General features: G+C 38.0%; 1 long non-coding RNA gene across 1 annotated transcript; it reads right to left on the bottom strand.

Moving 5' to 3' along the window:
- Positions 1-339: 339 nt before the first annotated feature.
- LOC310927904 lies at positions 340-1017 on the bottom strand. Its single transcript, XR_014592840.1, has 2 exons — positions 674-1017; positions 340-534 (listed from the first exon to the last, which is right to left on the bottom strand). It is a non-coding gene; the product is annotated as an uncharacterized lncRNA (long non-coding RNA).
- Between the last annotated feature and the right edge of the window lie 13635 nt (positions 1018-14652).

Raw genomic sequence — 14652 nt, 5'->3', positions numbered from 1 at the left:
TCTGACACCGCTCTACGTTTCATTATTTATTTTTTGTTTGCATATTGTGTTAGACATGATTTTAGATATGGCTCCTTGATTATTTTTAATGTGTACTCTTGAATATGATGGTAAAACATTTTCCTTTGTGAATAATAAAGTTATTTTTTTTCACCTTCACACCCTGCATGCATTTGTACATTTTTGTAAAGTAAAGACTTGAGGAAGGAGGCTGAATAGTTACTGATTTTATTAATTCTGAAATGTTTATCAACCCTTTTCTCCAAATTAAATCACTTTTCATCTAATAATACTGTAATAGAGGAACACTAAGGGCTAGAAAATAAACCACAACATATATGAATTTAGATTTTTAATATTAATAGTCATAAAAAGAAAAATCAGACTTATTATCAACAGTCTTCATAGACAGTACTGTTTTCAGGAGCTGCGTATGTTCTTCTCAACAACACAGGCAGGTAAAACAAGACGATCGTCTTTCCCCAGTCTGTGGATCCACTCCAGTCATGGTAAGGTGTTAGGTGATATGACTGTCTGTAAAACAATGATTATAGCGTTATCGAATCGAAGTATCTGTTCTTACATGTAAATGAACTGTAAATATGCTAACGTTAGTTCAGCTGGCGTCACATATAAACATGGATAAATGTGGTGGTAAAAAAAAAATACTCACTTTATATTGAGGCGGCCGTTTATCCCGTTTCCTTCATCCACCGGACCGGCGCCCGCTACCCCCGTTGCCCGCCCGGCCGAGTTGGAGCGAGCTGCTCCAGGTCCGGCCAGTGCCAGGCCGAAGTGTGTGCAGCTTCGCTCCGCTGCGGCAGCCAGAGCCCGCGGCGGCACATTCAAGTGCCCAGAAAAAGTTCTCCAGGTACCCGGTTCCGGCCGCGGGCAACGCCAAAAAGCAGGTCCTTTCCCTCGCAGCCATATCAGTTTGAAAACTACATTCTGTCATTGTCTTCTGAGTTTACAAGGCCAAATTAAAGAGAGCGAGAGCCGGTGGTAGCTTTTAGCAAAGATGGCGGACACTGTGTTTTCATTCTGGGAATGAAGTCTCGTCTATTCTGGGAAGTCTCGTCCCCCTGTGGGTGAGTCAAAAAAGTGCAGAACCTAATATTGTAGTTCTAATCTCGACGTTGCGCAATCCTCCTCTGACGCGATATTAAGAAGATTAAGATTAAGATTAAGAACCCTTTAAGTCCCGCAAGGGGAAATTCAATTTAGCAGTGAGTTAGTGAACACACACAGCACACAGTGAGGTGTAGAACATGTAACCCAGCGCAGTGAGCTGCCATGCCAGTGAGCGGCGCTCGGGGAGCAGTGAGGGGGTTAGGTGCCTTGCTCAACAGCACTTCAGCTGTGGACTGGTCGGGGATTGAACCGGCTACCTTCCGGTCTCGAGCTCGAAGCCCTAACCACTAGGCCACAGCTGCCCGCGTTACGCGTCATAACGCGTCAGAGGAGGATTACACAAACGCTTTTATTGTAAAATGAGGGGAAAAATGAGGGAGGACAGCAAAACTTCTAAAAAATAATAATGCTTTTCTAGCAATACAAAGCCACATGCTAATCAGTGAAGTATCCCTTTAAATTCTTACTCTGTTAATTTAAATTTGCCCAAGCAAATTACAAATCAACTTTTAAACCAATGGATGCTGATCATTAAAACACGGTGGATATGTTTGCATGCAAATAATTCTTGTTGTTTGATTGAAAACTCAGATTTCATAGCTTCTGTTAGCAATTCTAACATTTATTTTTAGTTACTGGAAAAAAAAGCCAGCTGAAGACCTTGAAGACCTTTTTGTAAGATTCTTTTTCACCATAGTCAATAACGGGTAATCTCAATAGATTTGTCTTATCTGAAAATCTTTCGTTTGGTGACTCATTTGTTGCCTTTGTGTGTTGCAAAAAAACTAACATTTGTGATGAACTGACCAGACGCCAGGTTTCCATTACACTGTATAACAGAATGTCAATGATTCTTAAATCAAAATGTACATTTACTTATGTTTAAGTGTCGTAAAATGATTATTGGGAGTTGGTTCACTGAGATAGATAGTGCTGTCCAAGCCTGTGTTGATGATGTAAATACAGAATTTACAGCAGTAGCTGTGGATATGTGGCATTCCATTGTTGCTTTAATTCATTATTAGGGTCCGAGCACCCAAGGTGGAGTTATTGCACTAATATTTACTTCTTGTGCTAAGAAGAAGGAAGTTTGCATCTTATACAAATCTATTTTTTCCAGTACAGTGAAACGCAGAAGTGGGGAGAGACATTTTTGCCATTCGATTTCTAAATGTCCTTTTTATATTCGCTCAACCTATTTCCATTAAATGTATTCACATGTACTTTTTTATTGACATGCCAACTTGTTCCACCCCTAAAAACTTTAATGCAGTATTTATATTCAGGTATGTCTATGCGCAAATTACAAATGCGCATAAGAAAACAGGTCGATGGAAACATACCTATAGCTAGTTCTTCAGCTACAGTGTGTGCTTTTCTAAAGTAGCAGAGGTGAATGGAGCCCGCTGGTTCTCGCTGCAAGGGGTGTTTTAACAGACTTTGGGGGCCCTACAGTACATCCAAGTGTGCCAGAGAAAGCCGGTGGAATTGGGTTTCCAACCGCAGTGTCATCACAGTCTCCTGCACATAGTCACTCATAAAATGGAAGGTCGTTTTCACAAACATGTCACAACTGTGAACCTAAGTAGTAAAACTCCCTTCTCAGGCGTGAGGCTGCAGGTAATTATCTGGTTTGCCCACCCCTGCTGGTGGTGAAGAATAAAGTCAAACTTTTTGATCCATCTTGAGCAGTATTAGTTTAATTTTATCTATTCATTGTCAATAGTTGAGATTTTGTACACAGCTTGGAATGAATATTTAAAGCTTGAGTATAGCTTAAACCAATAAATCCATTATTTAAATTTTCTTAATCTCACCTAGAATGCTGTTCTGTTGCTATGTGACTTTTCCTCCCACAGAGTGTGTCAGTCATTTCCACCCCCACTGACAACACAGTGTGTTGCGGTTCTTTTCTTGCTGTACTTTCATTTGGGTGATAAAAAGGGATATCTCCCGGTAGCTCGCTCTCACGCCAGGATAACGGCTAAATTGACTCTAAAGAAAAACAAAAAAAACAGTTTTTGAATGTAATACTGAACCAGTGTATAACAAACCAATCAAATCAACACCTTCACACACCAGGTAATTGCATGTGTGATTAAGAACTATGACGGCTCTTTGTTTCTGTGAACTTTCCATCGGTCTGTCATTTACCAGAATTATGTCATTAACTTAATATGTCCTTAGCTCTCACAAAAAGCCATTCTCATTCCTAGCACACACCGAACAATTATATCTGCTTCAGTTGTGCCATTTGCATAATTCCACAGAATATGCATTTGCATAGATAAGTTTTTTTTCCACTTAATATGCAAAACAGAGCTGTTGTGGGTTGGTTTGCACAAGATATACCCAATAATTGGCAACTGATATATTTGCTTAGAGTAACAGGATGTTTGTCTCTGCTTTTAATCGTTTGTATTAATGTCATTTGGTGACAAAGTTACATCTATCACCTCAAGGAGATCTGCATTGTTGGCATCAGAAATGGTAGAGAGAGTGTTTCTCATAAGGACACAATCATCAGTCGATTAAAAAGGCTAAATCAATCAGGGCCAGGATAGTGGGATGATAAAGGATGGGTTCAAAGTTTAAACTAGAGCTGTGAACTATGCATAGACACTACATAGGATATTGCTTATTGTATTTGAGTGTACTAAAACAATGTGTGTGTATATATATGTATGTAATGTATGTGTTTATTTATATATATATATACACACGTGTATATGTTTAAGTAAACATACACACATACATATGTGTATATATATACATACATATGTATGTGTGTGTGTGTGTGTGTGTATATAAATGTATACATACTTACATACTTGTAAACAGATGTAGGTCCCGACAACATGAGTAATACCTGTACACACACACACACACACACACACACACATATATATACAGGTGCATCTCAATAAATTAGAATTAGAAGTTAATTTATTTCAGTAGTTCAACTCAAAAAGTGAAGCTTTTACTATTATATACATTCAATACACACAGACTGAAGTATTTAAGTTTTTGGTTCTTTTAATTGTGATGAGTTTGGCTCACATTTAACAAGAACACAAAATTCAGTATCACAAAAAAATTAGAATACACCATAAGACCAATTAAAAAACAAACAAACAAAAAAACATTTGGCCTTCTGGTGTGTGTTCATTTACATCTACTCAATACTTGGTTGGGGCTCCTTTTGCTTTAATTTCTGCCTCAATTCGTGATCAGTCTGACACTGTGGTGGTATGAAAGCCCAGGTTTCTTTGACAGTGGCCTTCAGCTCGCCTCATTTTTTGGTCTCTTGTTTTTCATTTACGTCTTGACAATACCCCATATATTCTCTCTGGCAGGGGTCTCAAACTCAAATTACCTTGGGGCCAATGCACATCTATTTTGGTCAAGAGGGGGCCGGCCTAGAGAACAAAAAGTGGGGGGAAAAAAACAACTGTTCACAAAATTGCATTATGATATCATACGTATACATAATAATACTATTTATGATTCAAAATGAATGTATTAATATCAAAAACAGACATTTATTTTAAATTACATAAATAATAGTGTGGCAATTAACAATTAATTAATTAATTAATTAATTAATTAATTAATAACAATTCGTGCCAGGAGCCATTTAGGCCACTGCCATTCGTGGCTTGGTCCTTAACAAGCGTATTTATATATATATCATTTAATGTTGTACATGATACATTTAAGAATGGGATAATTATGACCAAATGTCTTATTGTTATAAAAAACATTGCTAGCAGACATATTCTATCACCTCGCTGGCAGCTGTGCCTCAGCTACACACTGTGTTTAAAAGGCGGTGAGGTTGTGGGCCATGTTTTCATTATAGCATGATATTAAGTGGGGGGCCGCATGTAATCGATTGGGGGGCCGCCAGTTTGAGACCCCTGCTCTAAGGGGTTCTGGTCTGGTGAGTTTGCTGGTTTTAGCTTTTTTTCCTTTAGCTTAATGTAAAGATTGCTCCTATTACCAACTTTACAAGTGAAAGTCTGGTTGCACTTGAGGCAAAGACTATTTTCAGCATCAGTTGTGGTGAAATATAACCAAACTTTTTGTATTGTGATGGAGCAGGTGTGTGTCTGTATCAAGCTCCTCTGCTGACTGTGTGTGTGAGTGAGGGATTTAGCACCGCCCCTGCACTGTCTGGCTCTGACAAAGACACACGCAGATCCCTTCCTCAGGATTGGGAACAGCGCAAATACATCATAGACAAGCGGCTTAATTTGTCAAATTATTAAATGTTAAATACTCTTACTAGCACTGATAACATCAGGGCTTATTGATACTATGGCATTTCAAAATTGACACCTGGGGCCTTTTTTGCTCCTCACTCGGCTTATTCACACAATCTGCAATCATAAAAAAAAAACATATTTATTTCAGTAGAGTTAGGGAATAGAAATTGGATTCTCACAATTTGATTATTACATGCTGCAATGGCCAAAAAACGTATCACAATTAAGTTTCTAATCTGTTGATATCCATAATTATGATATTATCACAATAAAATGTCAAATTAATTATTATGATTAAGATTACTTTTTGTTTCTGAGGAAAAATTGGTTTTGAAACTCTTTATTGACAAAAACCAACTAATACTTGTTAAACCAAGGACTATTTTACAAATCTGAGATATTTTTGTCATTAAATGGTTGCCCAGCCCTATCTGGATCTCAAACTTGATCACATCTGCTCTAAAAGCTAATGCATTTTACTTTTCCTTAAAATGTTACAGAAATTGGTTCAGTAAATGTTCTCTTATCTTGCTAACAATAGCTGACATGCAAACACACAGATAGACAAACAACAGACATAACAAAGGAACGCTAAGTTAGATTTGCTCTGATAAAAACAGGAAATCAATACAGTATCTCTTACACAAATCATGTTTTGTTGCAACACAAAATCCAGACAATATATGCAATACAGACTTTTTTATTGATTTCTCCCAGTCGACTTCTGTCTCTCTGGAAAATGTGGCATTTTTCAACCCAGTAAAGGAAAGAAAAAGTCAATAAGATGCCCCTCTCACCACGTTTTGTCATCAGATTTGTGATACCACAGAAATACTGTAAGTTACATGGCGCTTGCAGTTAATATTTTAATACAAGTCGATTTTTTTTGTTGTTGTAATTTCCACTCTGACTTTTTAAAAGATGAGAGTTTTAATGAATAAAGCAATCATCATTAAGGATATGATCAGACTTTTGTGGATTCACTACTCAATGCCATTATGGTGATTATGCTTAGTTGATGAGGCTTCGTTTGTGCTCATATGTCAAAAACACAGAGTGTAGTTGTTCGGTGCCAACAAGATGTCATCAGTCGTTTTAATTTATAGCCATGAAGAAAAACAAGCAGGCTAAGAAACTGACATGTTGTGACTATGACTTCCTCCATCATCAGTCGTCAGGATTGTCTACAAGCACAACCCTTATGCAGATAAATGATTCATCATTCCACTTTCTGAGATGTTCAGAAGTGCTGCTGGGTAGGATTTTTAACTTTGGAGATTGAGGCCAGGTTTAGTAATCTGAGCTTTGAGGATTTTTTTGCTAAGCTATGTATGATGACTCCTAGCTGCATATTTAACACGGATCAATTATTTAATATTTCCCAAAATAAAAGTTTTCATTTTAATACATATTGAAAGTCAATCAACTAATGATACAAGCAGTCAGAACATGTTTTTTTTAGTCTACGCCTGGCATTAAGTTGTCTTTCTTAGTTTGGACTTGGTGTTCCTTTTGCCCTCTGTGAAAATATAGAAATGAGACTATCATTGAAATTGGAGCCAAGATGCTCACTGCTCACTAGGAAGTTAAGTGTTTTGGAGAATGGATGTGTTACAAAGAAATTGCTGTTTCTTGGTCACAGATTTTCGAGTTCAACTGCTTTGACATTTGCAGTGAATTCCACATACAGTACCCTAGATGTTTATTCAGAAGTGTGTTAAGTTTAATAGGTAGACAATACATCATCTGGCCTATTTAGGTTCAGTTTAGTTCAGTTCTGGTATGGTACATACAATCGTGAATAGAGCTGCATAAATCTTGCAACACTATTAAATCTTGGATACTTGACCACCGCAGTCTCACATAACCACAAGCCGTTGGTGACGCTAACGACTAACTAAACAACTGAGTTTGCAGATTTGTTCATTACTTTGCCATATCCATAGTGTAGAACCAGACATTGTCCATCATCTTTTAATAAGCAAAGAAGGTGTGGATGCAGGACAAGCTGTGCACAAAGCACCCTCTCCTGGATAAGTTGTTACTTTTAAAATATCTGATGGATAGGTGTTTCTAGGCTGGATATTTTGAACTTAAATTATAAATCAAATTATAACCTTTTGACTTTACTGTAGAGTTGCACTATGTGGTCATATTAAATAAAACGTGGATTTATGTACCAACTTTGGAGCCCATCAATATTTAATTGATATAACTATAATTAATATGCAATGCTTCAGACTGTGTCAGCTGACTAATAATCTCAACCGTTAATCTTGATGACGTTCACCGACATTTTAAAAATAATATTCAGCAGGCTCGACATGATAATTAACTAATTTGTGACTAATCCTAACATTACGCACCATTAAGCCGTACACTCTGCTGTCTAGATCACTGAGATTTGTGACATTTGTGGCACTGTTTTAGAGACAACATTTATTTGAGCACTGTGAGAAACCGAATGACTCAGTCACAGCTATTGGGTCACAAGGCAGTAAGTACTACTGTGCTGCTGATTAAATTCACCCAATAATTAAGCAGACATCATTGATTCCTTGCAGAGAAATGGAGGGTGTGCATGTGTGAGAAAGACTCTTTCTTTTAGTCCCTGTGCTTCCTGTAGCCCCTGCAGCAGTAGGCCAGTCAGATATGTGTAATTTGGAAAATGAGTAGAAGTCAATTCCACTTAAGCAGACAGTGGTGGTTTGACACATTGATGTTGCATGCATTGTTGACTTCTGTCATTTTCCTCCTCTCCGACTTCCTCTGTAATTGACGAGCGATCGAAGGGAACTGAGAACGTGTGGCCTAGATTATGATCGCATGTGAGTTTAATGTGGGTTTCAAACCAAAGAAACGCTTACTGCTATAACAGTATAGGCCTGTTGTGTGTGTGCGTGTGTGTGTGTGTGCGTTTGTGTGGTGATTATTAATTACTAGTGCACATTACTGAGTGTAAGGTTAAAGGTAGGTTTATGAATGTAGTAATACAATTGGTTTCTCCTTGTGTGGGTTCCTGTCTGTCTCTACTAGTGTTGTGTACCTCACACCTGCGTGGGCATCACATGAAGCAACAAGCTGTTTTACTTTAAATGCCAGCAATTCTTTTTTTTCAGGCACCTTGGTTTATTCTACCACAGTTGACTACCAAAGCTACAGTCCAAACAAAATCGATTATGAAATCAATGCAAGGAAAATGAATGCAAGCTGCATTTGTTCCCCTGTCCTCAATCTGTCCATAGTGAACCCAAATGGTATAGGTTGTTCTGTGTATCCAGGGTCACATGAGTGACAGTCATGCAAAAAAACAAAACAAAATTCAGTTGCAAAATCACACTTTTGAAAATCATTCAACTTCAACATTCAATTTGATATCGGTTCACTTTCTGAGTGCAGCGGTGAAATTGTGTTTTGTTTCCAAGTGCATTAAGTGTTTAAACTTTATAGTGTCTTTGGAATTGGAGGAATCAGTTGTTCCTTCTGTTTGACAGCTCTATTCTTCTGCTTAAGACATTTTTCTTTAGTATAAGCATAGTGTGCTCCCCTTGCCCTGATGAAGCAGACTATCTTCTCTGTGAAAATCCAAAACTCAAGATGAAGGTCCCATTAGGTTGCAGTGTGTAACTTAACAGCGGTGAGTATGAAAGATGTTTTTAGATCCATCTGTGGCTAATCATTATTTTCATAATCCATTTATCTTTGTCACATTTTGTCCAAAAACCCAAATTGTTTGGTTTTAACAACTTCCTTTTTTGTTATGTGGAGCAAAGAAAGTAGAAAAATGACACCTAAGAGGCTGAAAAACACTCAAGCAATTAGTTAACTATCAAAACACAAACAACAAATTTAGTAATACATTGTTAATACATTTTTCAATGAATTGTTGCAACCCTACATCCGTTCATGTACAAAAAATGGTCAGTTATGAGAAAACGGACATGCACACTTTCTATTACATGTCACATCCATCTACTGTATTTATATCAAGAAGGATGTTCATAGTCTTGACATGAATGTGGCATGATTATATGATTTGAAGAATTTACACACTCTCTTAGTCTTTTTTTTTTTCAACAATAGTTTCAATAAACTGCTGCCCAACAATATTTCTGTTCCTCACCAGGCTGACATTTCTTGCAAGAGAACAGCAGATGCTTGTGTACCATTTAAAATCATGTTGGGATAAAGAAGTGAAAAAGCTAAATCGTTTATGCAATCTCCGTTTATCGTGCGCAAGCAGAGGCGGACAAGCAAAACAAAGGCATTTAACATTTAAGTCTGCTATGTTGAAGAAAGTGAATAAATAATGCTCCCTGCTATGATGGCAAAATGATTTACACATATTTATACATAGGCTTGAGGAAATGCAGAGTGTTCTCACACTAGCTCGTCTAAGGAGACAACAGTAAATATTTGATGAGTAAATTACAGTGGTAGAAGATTATTCTTTATTTTAAGTAAACAATGAGGGAGATTTTTTTACTGCTCAACATTTATCTAATGCTGTACACTACTGTATGGTTTGGTACAGTAAAGCCCTAAGTCTGGTTTACGTTTAACTGAGTACATTTACGTGTCACGCGCGGTGTGCCTGATGGCCGTGTCAGTGAGTCATACATAGTGTGACGTTGTACACTGAACGCCACACAACACGACGGACAACAACAGAGCAGCTAATTTTTTTCTGTTTGTGGCTCTCAACAAGACGTCAAACAAGAGAAACACGGATCACGGTAGTGACGCTTTTCTGTCGCCTAATCTGCTAACTGTCATGGGTCTAGCTCCACCCTTACCGTACCATTACTCTGACATCTCAAAGGAAGGGTACCAAATAATGGAACAGTTGGGGCCAGTTGTTTTGGTGCTATTCCTAATGAAATGCAAAAAAAACCCAAGTACCATATCAAACTGATTTTTAAGAGCATTCTCTCATATGAATATTGTTTTGTTGAACAATTAAGACACAAATGTTTCTTGTTAACACCAGACTGTTAAACCAGAGAGAGCACAGACAATGATCTCATTCACTCTTTCAGTCTGCCTGATGCTTGCTCTTCCTCTGATTTTTTTTTTTTAATGTTTCTCTCTCTTTGTCACACTTTGCAGTCAATTTTCAAGGTCTTTCATTGTGCTTGCTGAAACTGGCAAATAGCATTGTTCTAATCAAGTGTGTTGGACACAGATCAAAACAGCTAATTGAAAGGTCACTGGCTTGTTACAATTTGTATGAAAATTAAAGCTGAAGTCTTTTTTTTTTTGTACTTTTAATTATAAACTTAATATCATTTCAGAATTAATATTTACCCTTTAAGTTTTGCATCTTTGACCTAGATATCAAACATGCTATGTACAGTTAAGGGTTGGGCGATATATTGATTTTATTGATTAATGCAAGTTTTTTGTTCCGGACGATTTAAGTCACTGTATGCGACTGTATATCAGACTGAGTCTTTGCTCGGGAGACCTCCGACACAAGGATCAAGCCAAACGGTGCCGAATGGTATGACACGGAGTCTGTGTCATATATGGCAAATATTGTAATTTGTCATGCGTCATGCATTTACACATAGTACATCATATGAATAATTGTGTTGTCTTTAGTAGTTAAAAAAAATAAATAAATAATTGGGATTTTATTTTTAGGCCATATCACCCACCCTAGTTTAGGGTTTGGGATGCGACATGCGTTTTCTGGGTTTAACCTGAAATTTAAAACAGACCTTTCAATGCGAATTTTCTTTAACACTAGTGGTCAGTACTGTGATTATTTATATTATATATATATATTTTCACAAGATAAAACTCTACTTTCAGTAATAATAATAATAATAAAAAAAAACATGTTGTGGGCAATGTAACAACTAGCAATTGATTTTATACCGCTCCAGGTATTTTCACAGTTGATATAAGGAGCATGCACTCTTCTTTTATAAAAGTAATATATTTTCTTACTTTCATGGACCACAATGTAGTTTTTAGTTCTTTTGTGTCTTTTTTCTCTCGCTGTAACACATGAACGATGATATTTTATACACCTAGCGCCCTCTTTTCAAAAGGCACTGAATGACCTTTATTGAAAGCAGTGCTCATTTTACCGTGCATCAAATCAAATCCTGGTAACTCAGACGTCTGGTGGAAGAATTTTCTAAAGTACCAAATGAAAAGGCAAGCAAACTTAAAAGTTAACGAACATTTAATTGAACCCGTTACCTTTAGATGTTTTTGAGGTGAACGTTATTGCTGTCACTGAATAACTGTCCATCTTTATGCGATAAGTGCACTTAATTGCGATGACTGTTAACTGCATTCATGGCATACTACTTAACAATGGACAACCTGATTTGTCGTGCCTGCCCAGAGATGCACTGAGTCTTGATTTGGATCTCTTGTGTGAGCTGTCTCCTGTGAAGGCAGAAAATAACTAGCTCTGCATTTCCCCCTCCTTCCATCTACATCTGTCCTAAGTTTTAGATGTTTTTTATTGTATGTTAATGGGAGATCGAATTGAAATGTGTGGTGTACACAAAATCGAAACAACAAAAAGTGATGCCATTTTAACTTGACAACAAAAGCACTGAATAGTGAGATAGGGAAATATTCCATCTTAGACAATGAGACAAGGTGGTTAATTACCCAGTTCATTTCTAATTAGCAACATGAGCAGTGCAGGGAATGTAGCAGAATAGGGAGGGTTGCTGTCATTAGCTGGATGGATTCTCTGTTTTGCCGTGTGCTGCTGCTGAGATAGGCCCTGTGCCTGGAAATGGGGCCGGTTTTGCATCCAGCGGCAGCATCAATGGTCACTCAGAGGGAAGTAATGGCAGACAAAAAAGCTAAATAACAATGTTTTTGGCACAGAAGGGAGCTATTCTATGTGAGGGATGAACAGCAGGCCAAAGGAGATGGAAAAAACATGAAGATGATTTTCTGAAATCTTCACCTAAAGTAAACATTCCCTGCTCTGGCATGTAGGTATTTGATAACACATAACTATTTATTGCATATTTTCAGTTTGATCGGTTTAATTTACTTTCAAGTGCACATTTCCTACAAATATCACATTCCCTATCTTATTCAAACATGTCATGCTGGAATACCCCATACATGTGTTTTTCAAAGTGGACCAAAAATTCCAGATTTTCAGAACCTGGCTTCCCATTTGACAGTCCACACTGCTCCACTCAACTGCCACAGGCATGTGTAAGATGAGAGCATGGAAGCAGGAAGCCATGAAACAAATTGGATAAATGTTTTTTTTTTTTTCTGAAGGAACGTTTAAATGGGATGCAGGAATCTTATTGAGCCAGTCATGCTTGAAATTGGATGAAATCCCACATTAACGGGATATATGGGAGATTCAGCATTCACCTTTTGTTAACTCCTCTTTCCCTGTCATTGTCCCCCATACAGGTCTTTGCATTTTAGAGGGTGTAGATCATACATAACATACCCTGGTTGTTCAAACATGCACAAATGCATGCTAATGGATTAAACGGTTTTGTCCTCAGGCACTAATGAAGCTTCAAGGCCATTGCTGTATGTAGACAAATTAAATACTATTTAGTTGTGTTTTGAGTGAGTGTATTGTGTGCAGCTCAACAATCCCAAGTATCTACCTGTGTTTCAGAATTGTACGTTTTGTTCTTTTTTTTAACAAAAAAAAAACAACCACATTTCTTTAAACCCCATTTCAGTTTTGGATAATTGTGTTTGACTTCCTCTTCAGGGACTTCAGGGACACAATATTTCTTTCTTCTGGCTGATGCAACATAGCCAAGTGTAGCACTCCACAGGAGATTATGCATTCAAAGGATCTCTTGTGATGAATCATTTGGTCTAAGGCCAAGGTCACCATGCTTTTTTCTTGCCTCATGAACAGGACATCTCCTAAGAACATTTCTTCAATTTCAGTACAAACCTTCACTGAGGCAATAAGGTGCACTATGTAGGAATTAGTGACATCTAATGGTGAGACTGCAGATCGTAACAATAGAATAGAAGAGAAAATGGAGGACTCTTCCACTTTCCACTCACACCTCCTAATCCCACTACTGTTACAGAAGTATAGGGCCTTTGTATTCCAAAAAGGATGTTCTTCTTGCCTGTTTGCATACAGGCTGTTTGCCAGTAGGGCGCCCGGGTGTCCTGTCCTGAACAAAATTAGCCGCAGGGTTTTTCCTAAACCAGGGAACATGTAATCGGCAAGCCAGGGCAAGCTTTATTGTAGATGCATTGAAAATTCGGCGGCCAAAAGATTTTATCAGCGAAACAAAACCACCAAAAAATATACCAGTTGATGTACATATGAAAAGCTTATTATAAGGCTGTGAAGACCATTCCATCTTTAAATGGTTAACACTAAATCCTATTTTATTTGAATTTAGTAGACAATGGCAAAGGTCAGTTTGAACTGTTTTTTAAATAACAGTTGAAAGTCTACCTGAGTCTGGACAGATATGGATGTGAACAGCAGCTTAACAATTACCTCTCGTTTTAATGTCATACTATTGAGTGTTGGCATTCATTTCCTTCTTCCTTTGTGCCATTTGGCTGTTATAGCCAGTGTTGTTCAAAGTGGCAGCATCTGTCCTTGTTCTCGCTCTCTCGCACACGCACGCACACACATTTTTCTGGCTGGATTTTTAACTCCTTGCCATCCCGTCTCTCCTTCTACTTCTCTGGTGCCTTCTTCACGCCGAGTGTCACTGTTAGTTTTGTGCCCAGAAAGGCAGACAGGCTCATCTGACTTCCATCCAAAAACTTGATGTCTCGTCCAGACAACTGAAGTTGTCTGGTTCCGCTTTGGCTGAGACCAATCACATCTTTCACTGCTTGTGTGTTGATATTTTATGGCTTTGTCTGACCAATGTGGCTCTTGTGCGGGACAATAGAGACCTGGGGAAAGAGCTGTAAGGTTCACACGGTTCACTCCTCCCTGCCTGAATGTTTTCCTGTTGCCATGCTTGATTCTCGCTTTCCCTTGTTCTCTCTCAGACACCCACACTGTCTTTCCTGCCAGATATGTGTCCAGAACTGTCTAGTGCCAGACATAATGCAAAGCCCGACAAGAACTCCCTGTTCACTGTCCCATATCAGTCAGTTACTGTCCTCTCTCTCTCTCTCTCTCTCTCTCTCTCTCTCTCTCTCTCTCTCTCTCTCTCTCTCTCTCTCTCTCTCTCTCTCTCTCTCTCTCTCTCTCTCTCTCTCTCTCTCTGGTGGTGATTCACTCTGAATGTGTGTGTAAATGTAG

This window comes from Microchirus variegatus (genome assembly GCF_963457635.1).
Source record: "Microchirus variegatus genome assembly, chromosome: 5".
Classification (NCBI taxonomy): domain Eukaryota; kingdom Metazoa; phylum Chordata; class Actinopteri; order Pleuronectiformes; family Soleidae; genus Microchirus; species Microchirus variegatus.
The sequence above is the reverse complement of the archived record's forward strand: the minus strand, read 5'-3'. Positions and strand labels throughout refer to the sequence as shown.